Source organism: Sminthopsis crassicaudata, chromosome 3, assembly GCF_048593235.1.
Source record: "Sminthopsis crassicaudata isolate SCR6 chromosome 3, ASM4859323v1, whole genome shotgun sequence".
Lineage (NCBI taxonomy): Eukaryota > Metazoa > Chordata > Mammalia > Dasyuromorphia > Dasyuridae > Sminthopsis > Sminthopsis crassicaudata.
This window is the reverse complement of record NC_133619.1, coordinates 12,650,013-12,673,519: the sequence shown is the minus strand read 5'-3', so window position 1 is coordinate 12,673,519 and position 23,507 is coordinate 12,650,013. Positions and strand designations below refer to the sequence as shown.

The following is a 23,507-nucleotide window of genomic DNA, read 5'->3' as shown; positions in this document are numbered from 1 at the left end:
TTTTTCTCTTCCAAGGTTATTTTTACCTTCTTTCTAAATCCAATCTTTCCTATGCAACAAGATAACTATAAATATGTATACATACATTGCATTTAACATTTACTTTAACATATTTAACATGTGTGGGACTCCCTGCCATCTAGAGGAGAGGGCGGGGGAAGGAGGGGAAAAGTTGGAACAGAAGTTTTTGCAAGGGGCAATGTTGAAAATTACCCATGTTTTGTACATAAAGATCTATAATAAAAAATAAAATAAAAAAATCCAATGTAGCATGTACACTTTGGCTCCCTCCACTCTCTCAGGAGAAGAAGGCTCCATCTCCTCCTAGAAGCACTGAGTGGGTTTTTCTCTACTGCCATTAGCTCAAGTCTCCTTCGAGTATGTTTTCCTAATTTTAAGGAGCTCAGCAACTAGCACCTCAGTTTCCAGTTAGCCATATGTTCACTTGCTTTTCACTCATGTCTGATTCTTTTTTATCTTATTTGTAGTTTTCTTGGCAAAGAATATGGATTGGTTTGTCATTTATTTCCCCAGCTCCTTTCACAGAAGAGAAAACTGAGGCCAAAAAAATTAAGTGACTTACCCAGGATCACACAGCTTCCTTCATGGCACCTATTCAATCTTGCTCAGGTAAGTAAGAATTTAATAAGTCCTAGTATGTGACAGGCACTGTTCTACTGAGAAAAAACAAAAGCATTTCCTTCCCTCAGAGAATTTATAGTCTACTATGGTTGGGAGGATACATATGTGTGGGTTTTCCAATTTTTCTTAAAGTAAAATTTGCATACATGCTTTTGATGTGACATGAAGAAGAGAATCTACTACTAGAAGACAACACTTTCTATACTGACCATGAAAATATGAAGAATTGGGACAATAGACAGAAAAGCCAATTCCAATAGCCTACTATCAAATGGCTGAAGTATGCTATCTTTTCAATAAACTGTGTAGGAGTTGTTGCATGGTTAATAACTATGTTGTCTGTAAAGTAATAATCTTTTGCTGTGGATATGATTAAGTGGGACAGGCATGTTTTATTGCTTTTATTAAGTAGTGCCTGAAAAAAAATAGTAGATGTGTTAGTTTGACAGATATCTCCCAAATATTGCAGAGTAGCTACAAAGGCTTAAATCTGATGAAAACTGCAGTATCTTAAATATGAAAGTTTTGCTCTCTCTCTCTCTCTCTCTCTCTCTCTCTCTCTCTCTCTCTCTCTCTCTCTCTCTCTCTCTCTCTCTCTCTCTCTGTCTCCCTCCCTCCCTTCCTCCTTCCCTCCCTTCCTCCCTCTCTTTCTCTCTCTTTCTCTCTCTCTCTGCATGTGTGTGTGTATGTATGTGTGTGTGTGTGAGAGAGAGAGAGATGAAGGAAGGATAGAAGATTGTTAGAAAGATAGAGATACATTATATATATATATATGTGTGTGTACATATCTGTGTATGTATACATATATATTTGTTGTTGAATAGAATTAAATCTCAGAAGAAAAAGTCTTGTCTTACAAAAGCAAGTTCAATCATTAAGAGTTAGGAGAATATAAGGCAAATTTAGCTTGGTTTAGCATATAGTGTTATTAATTTAAAAAAATTACAGAAGAAAAAGACTGTTCTCTTTCCCTTTAGACAACACTAAGAAAAATGGGCGGAAATGCCAGAATCCAAATAAAAATTAATAACTTCTTATATTAAAGGTAAATTATTTCACTTCTCTTATTGAAAGAAAATGATTACAGAATGGATGTGGGAACTAAAGTTAATGAACAATATCAATTAAATGCAATTAATTTTGAAAATCCATAGATTAACTCAAATTTAGATTAAGATTAACCTAAAATATCTCTTTCAATTATGAATATTTTTTAAATAGCAAAAGTGGTAGAACAAAGATCAGGTAAAGTTTAATTCAACCCCCCAAATATCAAAAGATCAGATAAAGGGATTGTATAATGGATAAAGAGACAAATCATAATGATATTTAACAATTTTTAAATTTATACATATATATTTTTTCAATTAAACTCACAAAAGAAAGGTGACCAAAAATTCAAAAAGAAATACATAGTATACAATATATTTGAGGGTGTAAATACTTATTATCAGAATATTATTAACCTAGGGGAAACTTTAAAAATAATTACAGCTACCAAAATAAGAAATAATAATAGAATGAATTATCCCATCTCCAGAGACTGAAATGTGCATAATCTACAAGGGTTTCCAGGTCAGAGAGACCACTGCTTCTGAGAGACTCCTGTGCCATTATGGGTAAAATTCTGCCTCAGAAGAAAGGAAATTAGTTCTTGGGGGAATTTACATCCAAAAAGATGTGAAAGCAAAAATCCAAAAGCAATGTTTCATAATAAATAGAAAACAAAATGACCATGGGGAAGAAAAGAGATAGATTTGGACCACACAGTACAGGACACAGGAAATATCTACCATAGAGCAATGGTTCTATTCTGTATTATCTGCAGGAATTGGCACCTTTAAAAATAAGACACAATAGAAAAAATGGAAGAGGGGCCAAGATTTCAATTGTAATAAAATAACTTTATGAGAGGGAATTAAAATTAGGTAATTTAGAAGCTTTCCATGATTCCATTGAATTCCATGAAAAACAAAAGAAACTAGGAGAAGAAGAATTTTTATTAACTATCTGACTGAAAGGGAAACAAAGAGTGAAGAATTAGATAACCAGTAAAGGGAAAGGGAAAAGAAAACTCAACCAAAGTAAGGAGAAAGATGGCAAAGAGGTGTTATGGTAAATGGAAGAGAACCTGTTGGGAGGGTTGCTTTAACAAAGATTAAGAACAAAAAAGCTGGAGACAAAAATAGTGCTTTTTTAAAATAAGAAGTATCAAAAAATCCTAATTAAAAAAAAACCTCTAGTAGATCTAAACTGGGAGGAATATATACACTTAATTTGTAACTCTAAATGTGAATGGGCTAAACAATCCCATAAAATGAAAAAGGAATTTATTGAATAATCAGAAGCTTTTGCTTAAAAGTAACATTTAAAAACAAAGACATATACTCAATAAATAGGAGAAGAGGGAACAAAATTGTATCACATAAATCAAAAGAAAAGTAAAAGTCACAGTCATGCTATTAGAGAAAGCCAAAAAAAAGGCCCAATATTGATATTAACAAGGAAATTGGATTATGCAGAAAGGCATCATTGCAAATGAGCCAATATTGGTATTAAACTTATATTTTCCAAATGTCTTAACAACTAAATCAACAAATTAAAACTTAATTGTAATGAGAAAATATAGTGACAAAATTATTTCAGGAGATGTGTGTGTGTGTATGTATGTGTGTGTGTGAATCTCTCTTTGTCTCTCATTTGAATCTAACCAAAAAATGAACAGGAGAATATGTAGAATTGAAGCAGATTTCTGGAGGGAGTGGGAAGCTAAAGCTAAAAGAAAAAAAACTTATAATATTTACCAAAAAGGACCAGAAAATATAAATTCACTTTTCTGTACCATATGAAACTTATCCAAAAAAAAGTGACCATGTACTAGTTCAGAAACATTGCAAATAAATGCTTTTCTTTTTTAAAGCAGAAATTGCAAATACATCTTTGCCAGTCATAATACAATAAAAATAATAATTATTTGTTAAAGAGCATAACAAAAGACATATACTCAAATGGAGAGATTTAATGAAATGTTGAATAACATTGAGATCAACATATGGCACATTAACATTCATATACAAACTATATGAATGTTAATTCCCCTCCCCTTTCCTTTCCCTTCTATAATTGTATGAACAGCATACATAATAATTATTAAACAAATAAGTTTCTGGAATGCTAAAGCAATACTTTAGGGGAAATTATATCCTTAAAAATATGCATCCATAAGTGAAGTGAGTAGAACCAAGAGAACATTGTACACAGCAACAAGGCTATACAATGATCAATTCTGAATGACATGTCTCTTTTCAATAGCAAGGTGATTCAGGCCAGTTCCAATGGTCTTGTGATAAAGAAAGCCATATGCACCCAGAGAGTGAATTGTGGTAACTAAGTTAGATCACAACATAGTATTTTCACTTTTTTTGTTTGTTTGCATTTTGTTTTCTTTCTCATTTTTCTCTTTCTGATATGATTTTTCTTATGCAGCATGATGATTGTAGAAATATGTATAGAAGAATTGCACATATCAAACATTTATTTGGATTTTTGCAGTTTAGTGGAAGATACAGGGGAAGAGAGAGACATAAACATTTGGAACACAAGTTTTTGAAAGGATGAATGTTGAAAACTATGTGTGTTTTGAAAATAAAAAGTTTTATAAAAATATGTCCAGTGTTCATTGTTAGGCCAATAAAATAAAAATGACAAGACTACCAAAATTAATTTGTGGTGTTAATGCTATACCAGTCAAGCCATTAAAAATAATTTATAGAATTCAACAAAAATTATTTTTGAAAATCCATTTAGAAAAAAAAATCTAGAATTTTAAGGGAAATAATGAAAATGGCAGAAATTAAGGGCTGTATAGCACTTTCAGGCATCATATTATATCATATTATGCTATATTCTATTTCAGGCATCACATATCATATTATGTTATATTCTATTTCAGGCATCATATTATATTATAAAACTTACTTATGTTATATATTATATTGTATTATATGTATAATATTATGTATTATAAATAAACCTTAAAAACAAACAAATGAATCAAAAAACAGTCTAAACAAGAAAGAATCAGAAATGATGAAACACAATTACCAGTATTCTAAAACCCTAAAAAAATTACTTAATAAATAATAGCAATAACATTTATGTAGTACTGTTATATGCCAGACACTATATTAAACATTTTATAAATTTTATCTCATTTGGTAATATTTCAAAAATTTAACTATTTTCCATCAGTGTTTCTGCTTGGGACATCATGCCTCCTCCAAAACAAGCTTATTACCTGAAATATCATAACCATGCAGACCATCTTAGATTTGAAACTCAACATCTTCTCAACTTTCCCAGTGGTTTTTTCTCTCTAATCAGAGGGGCTGAAGGGCAGAGCAACAGATTTTCCAAGACTTCACTGAGTATCATGGATCAGTTATGTCCTGGTGGTTATTTCCTATGCCTTCCCACTTGTAAGCTATCTTGTGCATTAGATTGCAAGCTTTTGAAGGCAAGGAATGTCTTTTTTTTTCCTAATTTTTTATCCCCAGGACTTAGCACAGTGCCTTGAAAATAATAGGCACTTAATAAATGCTATTTAAATTGACAAAAGAACTCCCTACTTGTCAAAAGATCAAATTGTTATAACTATGTGAAGGATACTTCAATTTATTGATTATAAAAGAAACACAAACCAAAGCAACCATGAAATTTGCACCCATCAAATTGGCAAATATGACAAAATACAGGAATAGTTATGTTGCTTGAGGGGTTGGAGTAAAATAGACGCACTAATATGCTGTTGATAGAGCTATGATGTGACATAACCATTTTGGAAACAAATTTGGAATTATGCTAATAAAATCACTGGCATGTGACTTGCCCCCAGAAGTTCCACTATTTACTAGATACATATTTCAAGGAGGACATTGGGAAGCTTCCAAAAATTTGTAATTTTCAATATTTCCTATATTCTGTAGGGTAACTAATTAGAAGCCTGAGCTACCTGTTGTTTTGGCTCAGCAGTCTCTGAAGCTCCCAATGTTGGAAATTAATTATGGCAGGAATACTGGCCTTGAAGTTGCAAGTTCTGTTTGGGGGATTTCAGATAATATTATCATGTGTCACCTAAGGCAAAGGCAAAATACACCAGTTATTATGGAAACCTTGAGGCAGACACAGAATAATTCTCAAGAGGTCACCCAGAAAATGTTATGCATAAGCTGAGGGCAAGACTGAGATCATCCATTCAAGTGATTGAGCGGCAAGAGTATTCTGGAATCAACCTAACAAGCTCAGGATAACCAATCATGACATTTCCATTGGTAATATTTGTACATTGGAAATCAGAAAAGCAAACAATTCTGGCCTTGATCTATCATTTTAGTTTAGATGTGAAGAAAGTGATGGAGGAAAATGTCAATAATGTAGACTAAATGGAAAATGTTAATCATAAGTACATCTTTTTCATAGAGTCAATGTTAAACATTTACTAGCACATATCTAATGTGGGATATTGAGGTGGGATATAAAGATTGTGAGTATTTTTGGACAAAGTATTAAAAAATAAATCTGTGAAGAGTTAGGAAACAAAAAATTCTTGAAGAACAGAGAGATAATATTTTGTCTAAAATTTGTTGTAGATAAATGGGTCCCTCTATGACAAAATGTCATTTTGCTGTCTAGATAATTCAGCCACCACTCATAACTCATAGATTCTCCAAGTTATAAGGGACCTGAAAGTCATCCTGTCCAAGCCATACCTGAATTTCCTATGAAGTTCACTTCAACTCAACATATATTTCTTAAGTGCCTACTATGTGTGAGTTAGTGTTTTAGGTTTAGAAGAATTTGGATGGAATACTTCCAGGAATTTGTGACTTTCAAAGTCTCAGAAATTCTGGAGGGGATATAAAGACTAAGGGGAAAATGGACGCTACCACTGAGGTGTTTACATTCTACTGCAGGGACATTAATGTATAAATTAAAGGAAATACAATGTATGTGCAAAATGATTTCAAATTAATTTCAGGAAGGGAATAAGCATTTCTATAGCATCTACTAAAGAAGTGTAACTAACTATTTTCAAAAATATTATTTGATTTGCTCTAAAATAGCAATCCTTTGAAGTACATTTGCTTATAATCCATATTTTACAGTTGAAGAAACTGAGGCAAGCAGAATGACTTGTGCAAGGAGACATAGCTATTTAATATCTGAGCCCAGATTTGGATGGAGGTCTTCCTGATTCCAATACCAGTGCTCTAGTCACAGTATCCACCTAGCTGACTCTAAGTTTTCCAGTTAAAGGAGAAAGAGAAAACACTATCTAGGGGGATCAGGAAAGCCCAACCCTGGAGATGGTGTATAAACCAAGTCTTGAATGAAGCTAAAAATTCCAACATGGAGAGTTGATGAGGAACAAATATACTCTAAGCACTGACAGTAGAGATATTCAGTAAGACTTTCTTCCTGCAGTTTGAACAAGATGAGCAATGTATTTTAATTAAATATAATTCTTAGCTCTCCCCTTTTTACTGCAAAAGAGAAAACCCCATAGATTTCAATTTTGATTTTGTTCTACTTTTCTATAGGAAGCAAATTCTGCTTTGTGTTGACTAAAGTTCAGAAATTCTGGTTCTGCTTATCTAAATTAATTCATTCTCTTTTCCAAGCTGATGTTCTTTCATTGTTATTCCAAGCTTATAACCCTAAATGCTAGCTGATCTAAACAATATCTGATGTGCCCTCAGCTCCCATGAGGCTTATAATCTAATATGGAATAATGAATGCCAAGTGCAAGCATGTTTCAGAATGCATAAATTTACCTTTTTAGCCACGCTATCAGCTTGACACATTGATTTTCCAGAAGCACACTCAGAATCACTGATTATCAAAAGTGCAAGGGATCTCAACGTCCATCTGGTCCAACTCCTATTTGAACAAGACTCCCCTCTTCTAAGTACTTGACAAGGGGTCATTCAGCCATTATTTAAGGATTTCCAAAGAGAGGGATCCCTATCTTGCTAAGAGCAATCTACTCTTCATGAAGTCAGTTTTCACTGTTAGGGAATATTCACTCTTTGTAACTTATACCCTTTGTAGCTAGTTCTGTCTTCCAAGACAGAAAGAATATAATTTGTGATCTGCATGAGAGTCCTTCAGATAATTGAAGACACTCTCTATGCTTCCTCAATTTTATCCTCTCAAGACTAAATATGATAATCATAACTGGCATTTTATGTAGAATTTTAGGGTTCACAAAATGCAATGCAAAATTAACTGATTTAATCTTCTCAGCATCCCCATGAGATACTATTATTATTTCTACTTTTTCTGATTAGGAATTTCAGATTCAGAGAGGTTAGATAATCTGTCCAGGGTCATGTAGCTAGTAAATAGATGAAATATAATTTCAACTGCAGTTTTGCTGACTTCCAAATCTAACACACTACCCACCATGCCATCCCTATTTATTTTTTTAATTTTATTTATAAATTTTTTTGACATTACATATGCATGAGTAATTTTTTATAACATTATCCCTTGTATTCATTTTTCCAAATTATCCCCTCCCTCCCTCTACTCCCTCCCCTAGATGACAGGCAATCCCATACATTTTACATGTGTTACAATATAACCTAGATACAATATATGTGTGTAAATACCATTTTCTTGTTGCACGTTAAGTATTAGATTCCAAAGGTATAAGTAACCTGGGTAGATAGACAGTAGTGCTAACAATTTACATTCACTTCCCAGTGTTCCTTCTCTGGGTGTAGTTGTTTCTGTCCATCACTGATCAACTGGAAGTGAGTTGGATCTTCTTTATGTTGAAGATTTCCACTTCCATCAGAATACATCCTCATACAGTATTGTTGTTGAAGTGTACAGCGATCTTCTGGTTCTATTCATTTCACACAGCATCAGTTGGCCATTCCTATTTCTTTCAACTTATCCTCCTATGAAATAAATCCAAGTATTTCCACTGCTCTCCCTTTCTGGATACTCTCCAACTTATCTATGTTGTACTTCTTGCCTAGCTATTATACCTTCATTTCTCACAAGACTATATTCTAGCCTTTTTCTACCATGTCCCTTTGCTTGGTACCTTCATTCCTCATTACCTCACCATAATTTTCAGAATACTTTTATGTACCTTTCCCCTTAGAAACTAACCTCCTTAAGGGAAGAAATTGTTTTTCCTCTTTGTATTTGTATTTCCAATCTTTAGCACAGTGTTTGGTACATAATCAGCACTTGATGAATACTCTTGGACTGACTGACCTTTCCATTTTTTCCATTTGTTATGTTATGTATTTTAAGAATCTCAAATCAACTCATTAAGCTGATATTTAGGATAATTTTAAGATGACATTTTCTAGACTCTTGGCAAATAATCCTTAAACCAAAGGAGTTCTACCTGACTCCAAGGTCCTTCTTATTCACTGTTGTGGTTCAGTGGTTTAGTCATGTTTGACTCTTTATGATACCATGTGGGATTTTCCTGTCAAGGATACTGAAGTAGTTTGCCATTTCCTTCTCTAGTTGATTAAAGCAAAAAGAGATTTAGTGACCTGGCCAGGATCAAACAAATAGTATCTGAGGCCTGGCTTGAATTCAGTCTTTTAAAGTCTAGGCCCAATGTTTTACCCTCTGGGTCCCCTCGATACCTCCAAATCATTCAATGATGCAATGTCATTTGCTTGAGGTTTTTTGAAAAATCAAATTAAGTTGTTAGTATCTAAGAACGAATAGAATAATTAAGCCTAAACAGCCACCAGCAATGACTATCTTGTAAAGGCATCTGGATGGCCCTAGAGATTATAATAGAAGACAGATTTTTTTTATCTATTGTTATTAGAAATGCCCTTCACTAGTACACATTAACGTCCACCTTCACATCACTGTCTTGTCATTGGATTCAATGTATTGCAATAGCAAGAGCCTGTGGAGTTTCTTTCATTTGGAGCTGCAGTGAAATCTGCTTTGAATATGCTTTTCCTCTGAAAGAATATTTCTTCATTCCACCTGAACCAAGGGGATTAAAGAAAAATTCCTTTGCGAAAGAGTATTCCAAGACACTGAATATATTTCTTCATTCCAGTAGATGAAATAGGGATCTGCTCAAAAGCTTTCCAGTACTTTTTTTAGAAAGATTACCTATGGGCCTCCACTGTAAGAGTCAGAGGGCCCAAAGTTGTCTTAGTTTCTGTGTAAATCAATTTAGTTAGTATCTTGTTTTCCTCTAAGGCTAGGCAAAAGATTTACAAACAGATACTGTTTTCTTAGGAATAAATGCAATTGCACAGAAAGCCAGAACTTTTTTTTTTAGTTTTTGAGGCCACTGCTTCAACTTCCTACATTCTGACTATCCTGTTCATTGGATCAAATATGGTTATAGTAGAGAGTTCTAACAAAAGGTGGCCCTTCACAAAAGGTGAAGGAAATAACAAACTATTCTAGTATCTTTGCTGAAAAAATCCCTTGGAAGATACTACTAAAATGATGAAAGAGATGATATTGGAAGATGAGTCTTTCAAGTCAGAAGGTGTCCAAAAGGCTACTGGAGAAGAGCCGAGGATGGCTACAAGTAGTTCCAGTACTCCTGAAGCATCTGGGTCAAAATGGAAAGGAAGCTCAGCTACAGATCCATCTGGTGATGAAAGGAAAGCCTGATGTTGTAAAGATCAATATTGAATAGGAACCTGAAATGTAAGATCTCTGAATCAAGGTAAGCTAGATATAGTCAAGCACAAACACTCTTTTTCAACAACCCAAAAAGCAACTCAATACATGGATGTCACCAGGTTGTCAACACAGAGATTAAATTGATTATATACTTTGCAAGCAAAGCCAGCTGGAGCTGACTGTGGCTCAGGTCATGGGCTTCTTATTGAAAAATTCTACTTATATTAAAGGAAGCCTGGGAAACTAACAGATGATATATGTATGCTTTTTCAAACTTCTTTTCCAATGACCCCTAATGAATATAAAGGGAAGCCGATGAATGGATTTAAAGGATTAGATCTGGTAGAAAGAATATCTGAAGAACTATGGACCATAGTTCTCAATATTATATAAGAAGTAGCAACAACAACAAAATATTTCAAAGAAAAAGAAAAGCAAGAAAGCAAAACTACTGTCTAATGAGGCTTTACAAAGATCTGAAGAAGAAAAAATGAAAGCAAAAGAGGAAGGAGAAAAGGAATGAAAAATTCCATAGATATAAGATTTGTTCATGGGGAAGTTAGATGGCACAGTAGATAGAGCACCAGCCCTGAAGTCAGGAGGACCTGAGTTCAAATCTGGTCTCAGACACTTAACACTTCCTAGCTGTGTGACCCTGGGCAAGTCACTTAACCCCAGCCTCAGGGGTTCATTCTTAAATGAGCAATGCAAAGAAATAGAAGAAAACAAGATAATGGGAAAGACAATCAGTCTTTTCAAGAAAATTCAAGCTATCAAGAGAAAGTTCCATATAGAATGCACATGAAAAAAGGCAAAAATGGTAGAAATGTAACAACAAAGAAGGTGGCAATAATACCCAAAAGAACTATGCAAGAAAGATCTGAACATCACCAATAATTATATCGTGGTTCTAGAGCATGACAACCTGAAGAATGAAACCAAGTGGGCCTTATGAAACATTGCTAACAATAAGGCTAGTGGAAGTGAGAGAATTCCCACTGAGCTAGTTAAAACCCTAAAAGATGAGACTGTTAATGTGCTACATTCAATATTCCAGCAAACAGTGGCCACTAGATTGGAAAAGATCAGTTTATATCCCAGTTCTAAAGAAGGGCAATGCTAAAGAATGTTCTAATTGTCCAAAAATAGAACTGTTTATAAATCAGCAAAATTATCCTTAAGATTCTTCGAATTAGACTTCAGTTCAGTAAATTGAGAATTATCAGAAGAGCAGGCTAGTTTTTGTAGAGACAGAGGAAATAGAAACCAATTTCCTGCTGGATTATGAAAAAATAAGGGAATTCTAAAAAAATATCTACTTCTGCTTCATTGACTATACTAAAGACTTTGACTGGATGGATCACCAAAAAACACCAGTTCTTCTTATTTGTTTCCTGAAGAACATGTTTGTAGACCAAGAAACAACTTCAAACAACCGATTTCTTTGATTAGAAAATAATTTGAAAAAGCTATATATCATCACAGTATTTATTTAATTAATATGCAGAATAACATCATGCAGAATGCCAGCTTGAATAAATCAAAAGCTGTAATTAAGGCTTCTGGGAGAAATATCAACAATCTCAGATATGCAGATATTATTATGATGGCAGGAAGTGGAAAGGAATTAAGAAACCTCTTAATGAAGGTGAAAGAAGAAGAACATAAAACAGGCCTGAAGATTAATATCAAAAACTTAAGATCTTTGCAACTGGACTCATCACTTCCTGGCAAGTAAAGGGAGAAGGTATGGAAGCAGTGTCAGATTTTATATTCTTGGGTTCAAAGATCACTGACACCCTGAAATTAAAAGATTCTTGTGCCTTGGAAGGAAAGCTTTGGAAAATCTGGATAGTGTACTAAAAAAGAGAGACATCACCTTGCTAACAAAGATCCATATGGTCAAAGCCATGTTTTTTTTTTTCTCACTATTGATGTATGGTTGTGGTAGTTGGATTATAAAACTGAATTCTGCAGAATAAATTGTAGTATAAGTGGAGACTTTGGATACTCCCTTGGACAGCAAGGAGATAAAATCAGTCAATGCTTCAGAGAAATTAATTCAGGGTATTCACTCTAAGGCCAAATACTTTGACCCATAAAATAAGAAGACAGGACTCATTAAAAAAAAAAAGATTCTGGTAACTAGGTGATACAGTGGATAGGGTACCAGCCCTGAAGTCAGGAGGACCTGAGTTCAAATCTGCTCTCAGACACTTCACATGTCCTAGTGACCCTCGGCAAGTCACTTAACCCCAATTGCCTCAGCCAAAAAAAAAAAAAGAAAAAGAAAAAGAAAAAAAAAAGAAAGAAAGAAAGAAAAGAAAAGAAAGAAAGAAGAATCAAAGCAAATTGTACCTCTTCCAGTGAATGGCAGTGCCATTATTCCCTCAAAATCTCCAGGATGTGCTTCTTAGTGTCATGTGCAATCCTGGCATCTTTTCCTAAATGGACACTCATAAAGTCCACTTGCAATATCTGCCCATAGGAATCCTCTCACAGCACCCATTAATGGAACCTCTTCTCCTAGATATTTCTAGCAGGAGTTGTCAACTGTGAATTTTTTTTGTCAATATGTTGATAACTGCATTTCATTATAATTGACTTTCTTTGTAACCCTTTGTATTTTATTTTATGCATTTAAAAACATTATTCTGAGAAGGCAAAAAAAAAAAGACCCTGATGTTGGGAAAGACTGAAGATAAAAGAGAAGGTCAGCAGATAACAAGATGGTATCTTGGAAAAAAATGTTAAACAGACTGCAAGAAATAGTGAAGGATTGAAGGTCCTGCTGTGCTCCCCAAGAATATGAGGAGCTGGACATGGCTGGACAACAAAAACAATAACAATACATCTGTAAATGATAGTCCTCAAGACTTCGGGCACTAATGATTTGTCCATGATTCTATAGCTCATGTGTTTCAGAAATAGAACTTGAATTCAGGCCATTCTGACTCAATGACCTTCCCTTTACTATTTTCTTATACATCCTGTCTTAGCTAAATTAGTCATGTTATTATTTTTTTAATCACATGTTATATAAATCAGAAATATTGATTATATGACCCAATGTTTAAAAAATTAATATTCCAATTGCTCCAGATCAGAAGTGAGGAGTATTTTAAACAAGAATAGCAAAGTAACTTGGCAATTAGGAGATGAGCGGTTTATGAAAAAGATTGATCAGCCATATACATACATTCATACATATATCCATTTTTGTATCCAGGCACTCCACTAAAATTACTTTGATCAACATATCTAACTGATTGAACAAGAGGAGATAAAGGAAAAGGAGGAAGAAGAGGAACTCTATCCAAAAAGTCCCTCAAACCCCCAAATCATTTTCCTTTCTAATTATCAATAACAGAGCATCAAAAGAAAGGCATTAAAGTAGAAAGCTTACCTCAGAGCCAGGACAGCTTGAATATAGAGTTGTATCACTTCAAATACTGACTGTTGTGACAGGTACTTAATCTCTCTCTACTCTAAGCAGCTTTCAGAGACTAGAAACTGCAAAACAACTACTGACTTCAATGGAGAGTTGGTGTTTCCTTAATCCAAGTCTCAGAAACCCCAGGTCCAGGAAAGAATGAACATAGAACTTTTAGTAGAATTATTTGGCCTTGGGGACAGCACTTATGTATAGTCTTAGCATTTATTCTAGCTGTTTCTATGTCTTCTCCTCCTAGTTAAGGGGAAAAGACTATATCACTAAATAGTCTAAATAGACTATGTCACTGAAATGCCAAAATAATGAGTTATTTTTTTCCCCTGAGGCTGGGGTTAAGTGACTTGCCCAAGGTCACACAGCTAGGAAGTATTAAGTGTCTGAGATCAAATTTGAACTCGGGTCCTCTTGAATTCAAGGCTGGTGCTCTATCTACTGCACTACATAGCTGCCCCATGGATTAATTTTATAGGGAAAAATACAAATTAATTCCATGAAACAATGATTTGATATCTGTATATAAAACATTGATTGAATCATTGATTGAGTTTTACCTCATAGGTTTTAATTAAAATAAACTTTAAAGGTCATGTAATCCAACACTTTCATTTTGTAAATATACAAAAATAAAGTGAGGTCCACAGAAATAAATTTATCTGTCCAAAGTCCCACTATCATGTAGCAGTGCTAGAATTCAAGCCCAAGTCCCCTAATTCCAAATCCAGTGCTATTCCAATAATATCCAATAGGCTTTTAAAAATAATTCTTTTGGTACCATATGGACATGATTTTAAATTGTCACAGCTATATAATGTATACAATAGCAATCAGTTAGAAACATTGAAGAGAAAGCATATGTGAATGAAAACTCAAATCATAATAAAATTTTGCCTCTATGTGTATCTGTGTGTATGTGTTTCTCTCTGCTTTATATGTATTTCTTGTAAACAACATATTATAGGATTCTGTTTTTTAATTCATTCTTCTATTTGTTTTCATTTTATGGGAGAGTTCATCCCATTCACATTTACAGTTATGATTATTAACTTTTTATTTTCCTCCATCCTATTCCTCCATTTATACTTTTCTTTCTCCTTTCACTCTGTCCCTCCTCACTAATGCTTCTGATCACTACCTCCCTCAATCTGTCCTTCCTACTATCAGCCCACTCTTTTCTTTTTCCCTTTCCCTCATACTTCTGTCCTCTCTTCTATCAACCCCCTCTCCCCTTTTATTTTCCTTTGCCTCCTACTATTTCTTCCTACTTCTCTACATAGCAAGGTAAACTTTTATACCCAACAGACTATGTATGTTATTCCCTCTTTGAGACATATCTGATAAGAGTAAGATCCAAATGGTGTTCATTCTTTCTCTTTTTTCCTTCTTAGAATAGATCTTTTGTGTCTCTTCAGGTGATGTAATTTACTCTGTTCTTCTCCCCCTTTCATCTTCTCCCACTAAAATCCTTTTTTCATTACTTATTTATATCATCATATCAAATTCAGCTCATACTCACACCCTTTGTCTTTGTATACTCCCTATAATTATCCTAATAGAAAAACTGTTCTTAAGAATTATAAGTATCATCTTCTCATGTAGGGATGTAAATAGTTTAATCTTATTGAATAATATTGTTCTCTTTTCTGTTTACCTTTTTATGCCTGTCTTCAGTCTTATACTTGAAGATCAAATTTTCTGTTCCATTCTGATCTTTTCATCAGAAAACTTTGAAATTCCCCTATTTTATTAAAATTTCCTATTTCATTCCATCTTCTCCCATGGAAAATTGTGCTCAATTTTGCTGGGTAGCTGATTCCTAACTGTAATCTAATCTCTGCTGCCTTTTAGAAGATCATATTCTAAGTTCCTTCAATGTAGAAGCTGCTGAGTCCCATGTAATTCTGATTGTGGTTCCTTGATATTTGAATTTCTTCCTTGACCTGCTAATTCTGGAATTTGGCTATGATATTACTTGGAGTTATAATTTTGGGCTCTCTTTCAGGAATTAATTAGAGGTATCCTTCAAGGACTATTTTACCCTCTACTTCTAGGATATCAGGAATATTTATCTTGATAATTTCTTGAAAGATGCTGTCCAGAGTAATTTTTAATCATTTAAGATAGTCTAATAATTTTAAAATTTTTTCTCCTGGATTTATTTTTTATATCAGTTGTTTTTCTGCATTTTCTTCTTTTTTAAAAAATACTATTTTGATTTTATTTTGTTCTCAATATTCATAGTCATTAGATTTCACTTACCCAATTCTAATTTTTAAGAAACAATCTTCTTTAACTAACTTATGTAATTCCTTTCCAATTTGTATTATTCAGTCAATTTTGGGGCTTCTCTTTCCAAGAAATTCCTTAATTTTCCTACATAACTCTCATTTCCCCCCAATTTTTCTCTTACTTGATTTTTTTCATGGAGGTGTTTTACCATTGTTATCCTTATCTGTATTTTTATTTTAATTTTCCCTATCACAGTAGTAATTTTATATGGTCAAGGCTCTTTTTTTAGTTTTTTGCTCATTTTAAAAAATTGAACTCAGCTCCTGTGGCAACAGGGGCACTGTTCCAATCTTCTTTGTCTAGTGGACAGAGGCTTGGTGACTGGCTTTCCATGCCAGGGCCTCAGGAGCTTGCAGCTTTCTCACCATAGTAAAATGACTGGTAATCTCTGTTGTGTCTCTTGTGCTGGGTTCTAGAACTGGCAATTTTCCTTCTGGGCTGAGTCTGGAGCTCAAAGCTAGCCTGCTGTTCCATTAGCCTGTTAAGATTGAGGAACATCAGTTGTTGATCTGTGCTGTGGCTAAGAACCTCCCTTTGTCTTTCCTGGACACTGTCTGCATTGGGTTGTGCTCCCCTTTGACCTGAGACAGACATTTCCTGAAGTTATTCTAAGTTATATTAACATGGAAAATTGTTTCACTCCATCACTCCAGAATCCATTTGGAGGATTGATTTAATGTTGTTTCCGAGGGAAAAGAGAGAGGTTAGACAACTTCCTGGTTTCTCTCTACCATATTGAATCTACCTCCTCATTTGCCAATTTCTGTGGAATAAATGATCACACCAAACATTTACCATTTGCTTTTTAGTATTTGTGCTAATTCCAGTACACGAGGCATGTCCTTAGAATATCAAGTCTCACTCTATTAACTCATTGTGGTAAGAAAAGCTAATGGTTATTTAGTGGAGCAGGAGCTTCATCACTTTGAACAAAAGGACAAAGATTCAAAGCGCACTAGCTCTCATTTATATGAGATTTATATATAAAGTGTGTTGTCTACATCATATCATTTAATCCTCATAATAATCCTATGAGTAAAGATTATTATTGTATGCCATTTTACAAATGAGAAAAGCATAGTGTTAATAAAACTAAGCCAAAAGGAAAACTGAATGAGAAGAATCCAGAGAAGTTTAAAATTTGCATAAATTGATTCAGAATGAACTAAACAAAATCAAGATCACAATTTATCTGATGATCAAAATAATGGAAAGAAAATATCACTGCAAGACTTCAGAGCTATGAGCAGCACAGTGAAAAGTCTCCACTTCAAACACTGATGGCTAAGACTGCCTTCTACCTTTTGTAAAGAGATACTCCACATTAAGTGTGGAATAAGGAGTACATTTTCCTAATTGAACAATGTATTGATTTATTTTATTTGATTGTTATTAATCACCAATCTCTTTTCCAACCATAAAAACTTTCAAAGTGTTTACCAGATTTGGGCTCTGTGCAAAGAGCTAGGATACAAAAAAAAAGGAGAAAAAATAATATCTGCTCTAAGATGCTGTACACTTAAGAGTCTTTTCTCTGAAGAGTAAACATCTAATGGAGGATATAAGTTTCATTGAAAAAGAGGATTCCTCAGAAAGTGCTTGTGATGGTTTTAAAAGAAAAGCATAAATTTATAAGAAATCAAACCATTCTCCAATTGATAAATGGTCAAAGGATATGAACAGACAATTCTCAGATGTTGATATTGAAATTATATCCACTCACATGAAAGAGTGTTCCAAATCACTACTGATCAGAGAAATGCAAATTATGACAACTCTGAGATACCACTACACACCTGTCAGATTGGCTAAGATGACAGGAACAAATAATGATGAATGTTGGAGGGGATGTGGGAAAACTGGGACACTAATACATTGTTGGTGGAGTTGTGAAAGAATCCAACCATTCCCAAAAAGTTATCAAACTGTGCATACCCTTTGATCCAGCATTGCTGCTATTGGGCTTATATCCCAAAGAAATACTGAGGAGGGGAAAGGGACCTGTATGTGCCAAAATGTTTGTGGCAACTCTTTTCATAGTGACCAGAAACTGGAAGATGAATGGATGTCCATCCATTGGAGAATGGTTGGGTAAATTATGGTATATGAAGGTTATGGAATGTTATTGCTCTGTAAGAAATGACCATCAGGAGGAATACAGAGGGGCTTGGAGAGACTTACATCAACTGATGCTGAGTGAAATGAATAGAACCAGAAGATCACTGTACACTTCAATGCTGTATGAAGATGTATTCTGATGGAAGTGGATATCTTCAACATAAAGAAGATCCAACTCACTTCCAGCTGATTAATGATATACAGAAACAACTACACCCAGAGAAGAAACACTGGGAAGTGAATGTAAACTGTTAGCACTACTGTCTATCTACCCAGGTTACTTATACCTTCGAATCTAATACTTAATGTGCAACAAGAAAATGGTATTTACACACATATATTGTATCTAGGTTATACTGTAACACATGTAAGATGTATGGAATTGCCTGTCATCTAGGGGAGGGAGTAGAGGGAGGGAGGGGATAATTTGGAAAAATGAATAAAAGGATAATGTTATAAAAAATTACTCATGCATATATAATGTCAAAAAATTATAAATAAAATTAAAAAAAGAAAAGCATATTCATAAAACATTTTTAAACATTCAGTCTCAATGAAGGACTATATAACTCTCACATGAAGATGAGCCTAATTAAGTTAAATAAGGTTTATCCCTAGAGACTTTTCTATTAGGTAATAAATTGTTTTTTTGCCTCAGTAACTCATGAAGATAATTTACCAGGGATGGCGGGATTGCAAATTGATGTTAGTAAAGGAATGTTGGCAACAGTGATTCACTGATACGTCAGTGGATCACTGAGCTTTGAAGCATTAAATTTAGTCAAAGCTAAACACTTTTTGTTTGACCGTGTGTTTGCCATAAAAGATCAAAGTCTCACTTTATTATGAAAAACACTTAAATTGTCTTTAATAATTTCTAGACACGACATTGAATTATGGAAAAATGAATTATCTCCAGTGACTTTCAGAAATGACTATGCCAACAATGACAACTAATTTTTTAAAGACAGAAAAAATACTGTCATGTAACTCATTGTTTATTGTCTGAAACTTTCAGGTGCTATAAGAAAGAGACAATTTATGCTCAAGGTAACTTAAAATATCAATAGTCCAAGAGATATTCAAGTGGGTTTATTTGTGTCTGAGGCAAACAGAATTTTTATTGACGTTAAGGCCAATTTTGCCTTCCCTACTCATTGGGTAATAGCATGCAGAACTGAAATTATCAAAGACAGTAAGTCTTATACAAGGTGAGTAAGGTAAATGGGAGCCACTGTGATGTGGTCATTCCAGAGAAATGAATGAGCTCTTTGTAGTTGGAAAGGTCCTTCCTAGAAACCTTTCCTTGATTATTTCAGAATTCTATTTGGAGCAATTTTTGTTCAGAGGGATGTTGTAAGGAAAATGGACTATGTGCTATTACAATAACTGGAACTCTTCAGGACACCATAGGACAGCTGCAATTCTCTTGAGCAAAAAGAATTATATTCCTGGAAAGAAGTTTGTAAATTGAATAATTGTAAATCAGATCATATTTTAAGTGCACTAGGAAAGCTTGTTATTTAAAATTATCTTATGAGGTATTCCATCAGATCTGGATTCAGGAGAACCTGAATTCAAATCTGACCTCAGACACATAACACTTACCAGCTGTGTGACTGGGCAAGTCATTTATCCCCAATTGCCTCACCAAAAACCAAAGGAATAAAAAATAAAGTTATCTTATAAAAATCCTTACGTAAAATAGAGTCCTTATATAAAGTAAATGATCACTACTTAAGGAATTGCTTTTGTAATTTCAAAATTGCACAGTTGTCTGCTTTTATGGTAGAAGTACAAATAATTACAATGCAGTTTTATGATGATAATTATTTACAGAAATATCCCAGATGACAGTTCTGTCTCCATCTCTCTATTTCTTTCTGTCTCTGTTTCTATATCTTCTATCGCCCCCATTCTCTCCAAAAAATACATATATTATATATGACACACAAATAAATGCATATGTAAATATATTTCTACATTTATTTACATAGAACTTAAAATTATATATAAAGTTCAGATATTATTCTTATCAGTGAATAATCATTGAACCCTAATGATGTGATAGGTACCATTTGGCTGACAATATGCTCTACTAGAGAGGCCATAGGCAAAAATTATACCATAAGAACACACACATAAATGCATATGTAAATATATTTCTACATTTATTTACATAGAACTTAAAATTATATATAAAGTTCAGATATTATTCTTATCAATGAATAATTATTGAACCCTCATGATGTGATAGGTACCATTTGGCTGACAATATGCTCTACTAGAGAGGCCATAGGCAAAAATTATACCATAAGAACACACACACATACATATATGTATACATATATAAACGCTTAATATTATACATTTATATACACACTTCAAGTGTCTTTGGTGCAGGGAACTTTTGGTGCAGAAACTTCCTTCACCAATTAAGAATGACAATTTGCCTATAACTTAAAGGCTACTGAGAAGGGTACCGAGAGTATTACAATATTAATTAACTTTCCATGGTACTGAGAGAGTTCATTAGAGCTATTTCTTGACAAGTCTTCTTGTCTGCAAGGATAACTATCTAGTTACTACACTGAGCTATTTTGTATACCCTATTAAATGATAAACAGCACATGCAAAGTCCGTACCATCAATGTTGCCCACAATGCATGAGGTATCAGGGATTATAAGGTCAAAGTATGAAGAATTTTATCGAGTCTATAAGAATATGAGTCATTCCTCAATTGATAAGTGGTCAAATGATATAAAATTTAATGGTGTCTTTTGGAAGTAATCCTATAACTGTCTGACTTGTGGGACAATGGATTTCAAAAATATTTTTAAATAATTTTACCTAGAAAAAATGAAATTGGAAGAGAACTTTTTAAAAAATGTGCAGGAATATTGTTATTGTCATCATTTGCCCTTCATTTTTGAAGAGGACCAGCAGAATCACAGGTCGATAGCTTGACTCCTGTGTGAACTAGATTTAAGGAAAACAAAGTTGAATGAAATAATAAGCCTCAGTCAGACTCTTCCAGAGTCATCAAAATTCAGTGGCAAGACAAGTCAAGGCAACTGATGATGAACTGGGATGCAGTGGATGACTTCAGATTTTTCAATGTCAATAATAAAATAGATAGTGAAAGAATAATGTTAAATTCACACACAATGGCAAAAACAGCATGAAATTGTGATTGACTCATATTGTGGCAGACTTGGAAGTAACTTCAGAGGTATCCAATCTTATGTCAATACCAAGAATGAGAATCTCATCTTTAGTACCAAAGAAGGAACGGTGCAGTCCAAATCTAGTTGAAAACTTGTAAGTTAAGGGATACTACTAGGTAGTAGGGGATACACTACTTAATAGGAAGCAACCTAATTCACTTTTGGAGAGCAGAAATTTTTCCTTATACTGAACTGAACTCTGCCTCCTTATGCCATGTGAGTGAAATTGATTTTTATAAACTAAAGGCCTTAAATCAATCTTTATTAATCATATCTAATTGGCTTTAGTTCAGATTATAACCTGTTGAGTTTTTGTGGATCTTAATCAGAGGAAAGTGTGATAGAGAGGAAAAAGCATGGGATTTGGATTCAAAGGATTCACTTTCATATCTTGTGTCTCTCACAGTTTAAGTAACATGAGAACAATTAACTCCTCTTGACCTCAATTTCCTTGTTAAAAAAGTGAGAGGGTTAAAAACATATTCTCTAAGGTTATTTCTAGTCCTTAATTGTTTTATAGTATTCTAATCCAATGACAATTATTCTTCCCAGCTTTGTATCATTTGAAATTTGACAATTCAAGATGATGCACACGGTTTATTATCATTGTTGTCACTGCTGACATCATTATCATTGCTCAAGATATTTCCCAGAGAATAAAAAGATGGACAAAATATGAGCCAGTGCTTCAGGGTGAGTTGAAGAATAACATTTAACTTTAAATAAAAATCAATAAATGAAATATACTGTCAGCCATTATTACAACAGTGAATAGCCATTGATTCATAAATGTGTGACAGATGTGTCTGGCTAATCCAAAGATCAAAAGCCAGAAGTCAAGTTGCCCCTTTTGAATTGGATTATAGCACAGAACAAGTTTCAGAAACATAAAGAAGTGAGAGGAGCCCCAAGTGCAATTTTCCCATGATGATCAAAATGAATTCGGACTTGATTACCATATTAGAGATTACAAAGCAATACAATTTTAAAATACATTGAAATTTACTGGTTAGGTAGCAGAAAATCTCCAAACCTTCTTTGTATTGACACAATACCACAGGATAATTTGCTCTCTTGGAACCAGAGTTGAAATGCAGCTGGTGATGAATCTGCTTTCAAAATCTCCCTGGAGGATGATTGTTTGTCCATAGAGGGTGATGACAAGAGAAATGGATGACATATCCTGACCATAGCCATAGCATCTGAACAATGCTAAGTGTCCTATTTTCTCTTTTTGGTTCCATAGATCTGGATCCCAGTAACACAGGTCTTCTTGCAATTCCTCTGATACGACACTCCATCTCCGATTCTGATGTCTTTGCCTTGGTTGCTTTCTCATGGCTGGAGTGCTGGGCACAAAAACTTCCATGACTGCCTTCAAGACTCAGTTCAAATCATAGTCCTTCTCAATCCCCTCACTATTAGTTCTTTCACTTCTAACATTTTCTGTTCATATCTACATATTTACCAAGTTGTTTACCATTGTCTATTCCATTAGAAAGTAAGTTCTTTGAGGGCAGGGACTGGGTTTTGGTTTTGGTTTTTGTTTTTGTTTTTTGGATCCTCAATGCAGCAGAATAAGTAATTAATAAAGGCTTCTTGACTTAGCTTATAAATGCAATTTCAGTCACTAATTAAGTCAACATGAGACTGGAAACCCACACATTTTACCAACTTCTCTCCATCTCCCCAAATTAATAGGATGCAGCACAGGTCATTCAAGTGACCAGAAGCAGAACCAATGGTCTGATTTTAAGCAGGAGCTTCTGACATTCATGTTCAGATTTTTCTGAGTCCAGAGATGGAGTCATCATCATGGGAAACCTTAGACTGAACCATACTACAGGCCTGGGAGAGCTGGCTATCTCCCTTATTAGCTGCGTGATTTAAACTTCTCTGCTTCTCATTGTCCTTCTCCAGAAAATGAGCTGGTCAGGATAGATGAACTCGAAGGTTTTTAATCCTGTGATTCTATTAATATAGCTATTATATTATTATTATTATATATTAATATAATAGCTACTATTTACATAGCATAGTAGAGCCTTCAAGTTGCAACACTGTTTTCATGTTACCTCATTTG

General features: G+C 34.0%; 1 long non-coding RNA gene across 1 annotated transcript; it reads left to right on the top strand.

Moving 5' to 3' along the window:
* Window positions 1-541: 541 nt before the first annotated feature.
* LOC141564790 (uncharacterized) lies at window positions 542-22,782 on the top strand. Its single transcript, XR_012488721.1, has 3 exons — window positions 542-630; window positions 21,977-22,117; window positions 22,671-22,782. It is a non-coding gene; the product is annotated as an uncharacterized LOC141564790 (long non-coding RNA).
* The last annotated feature ends 725 nt before the right edge of the window (window positions 22,783-23,507 follow it).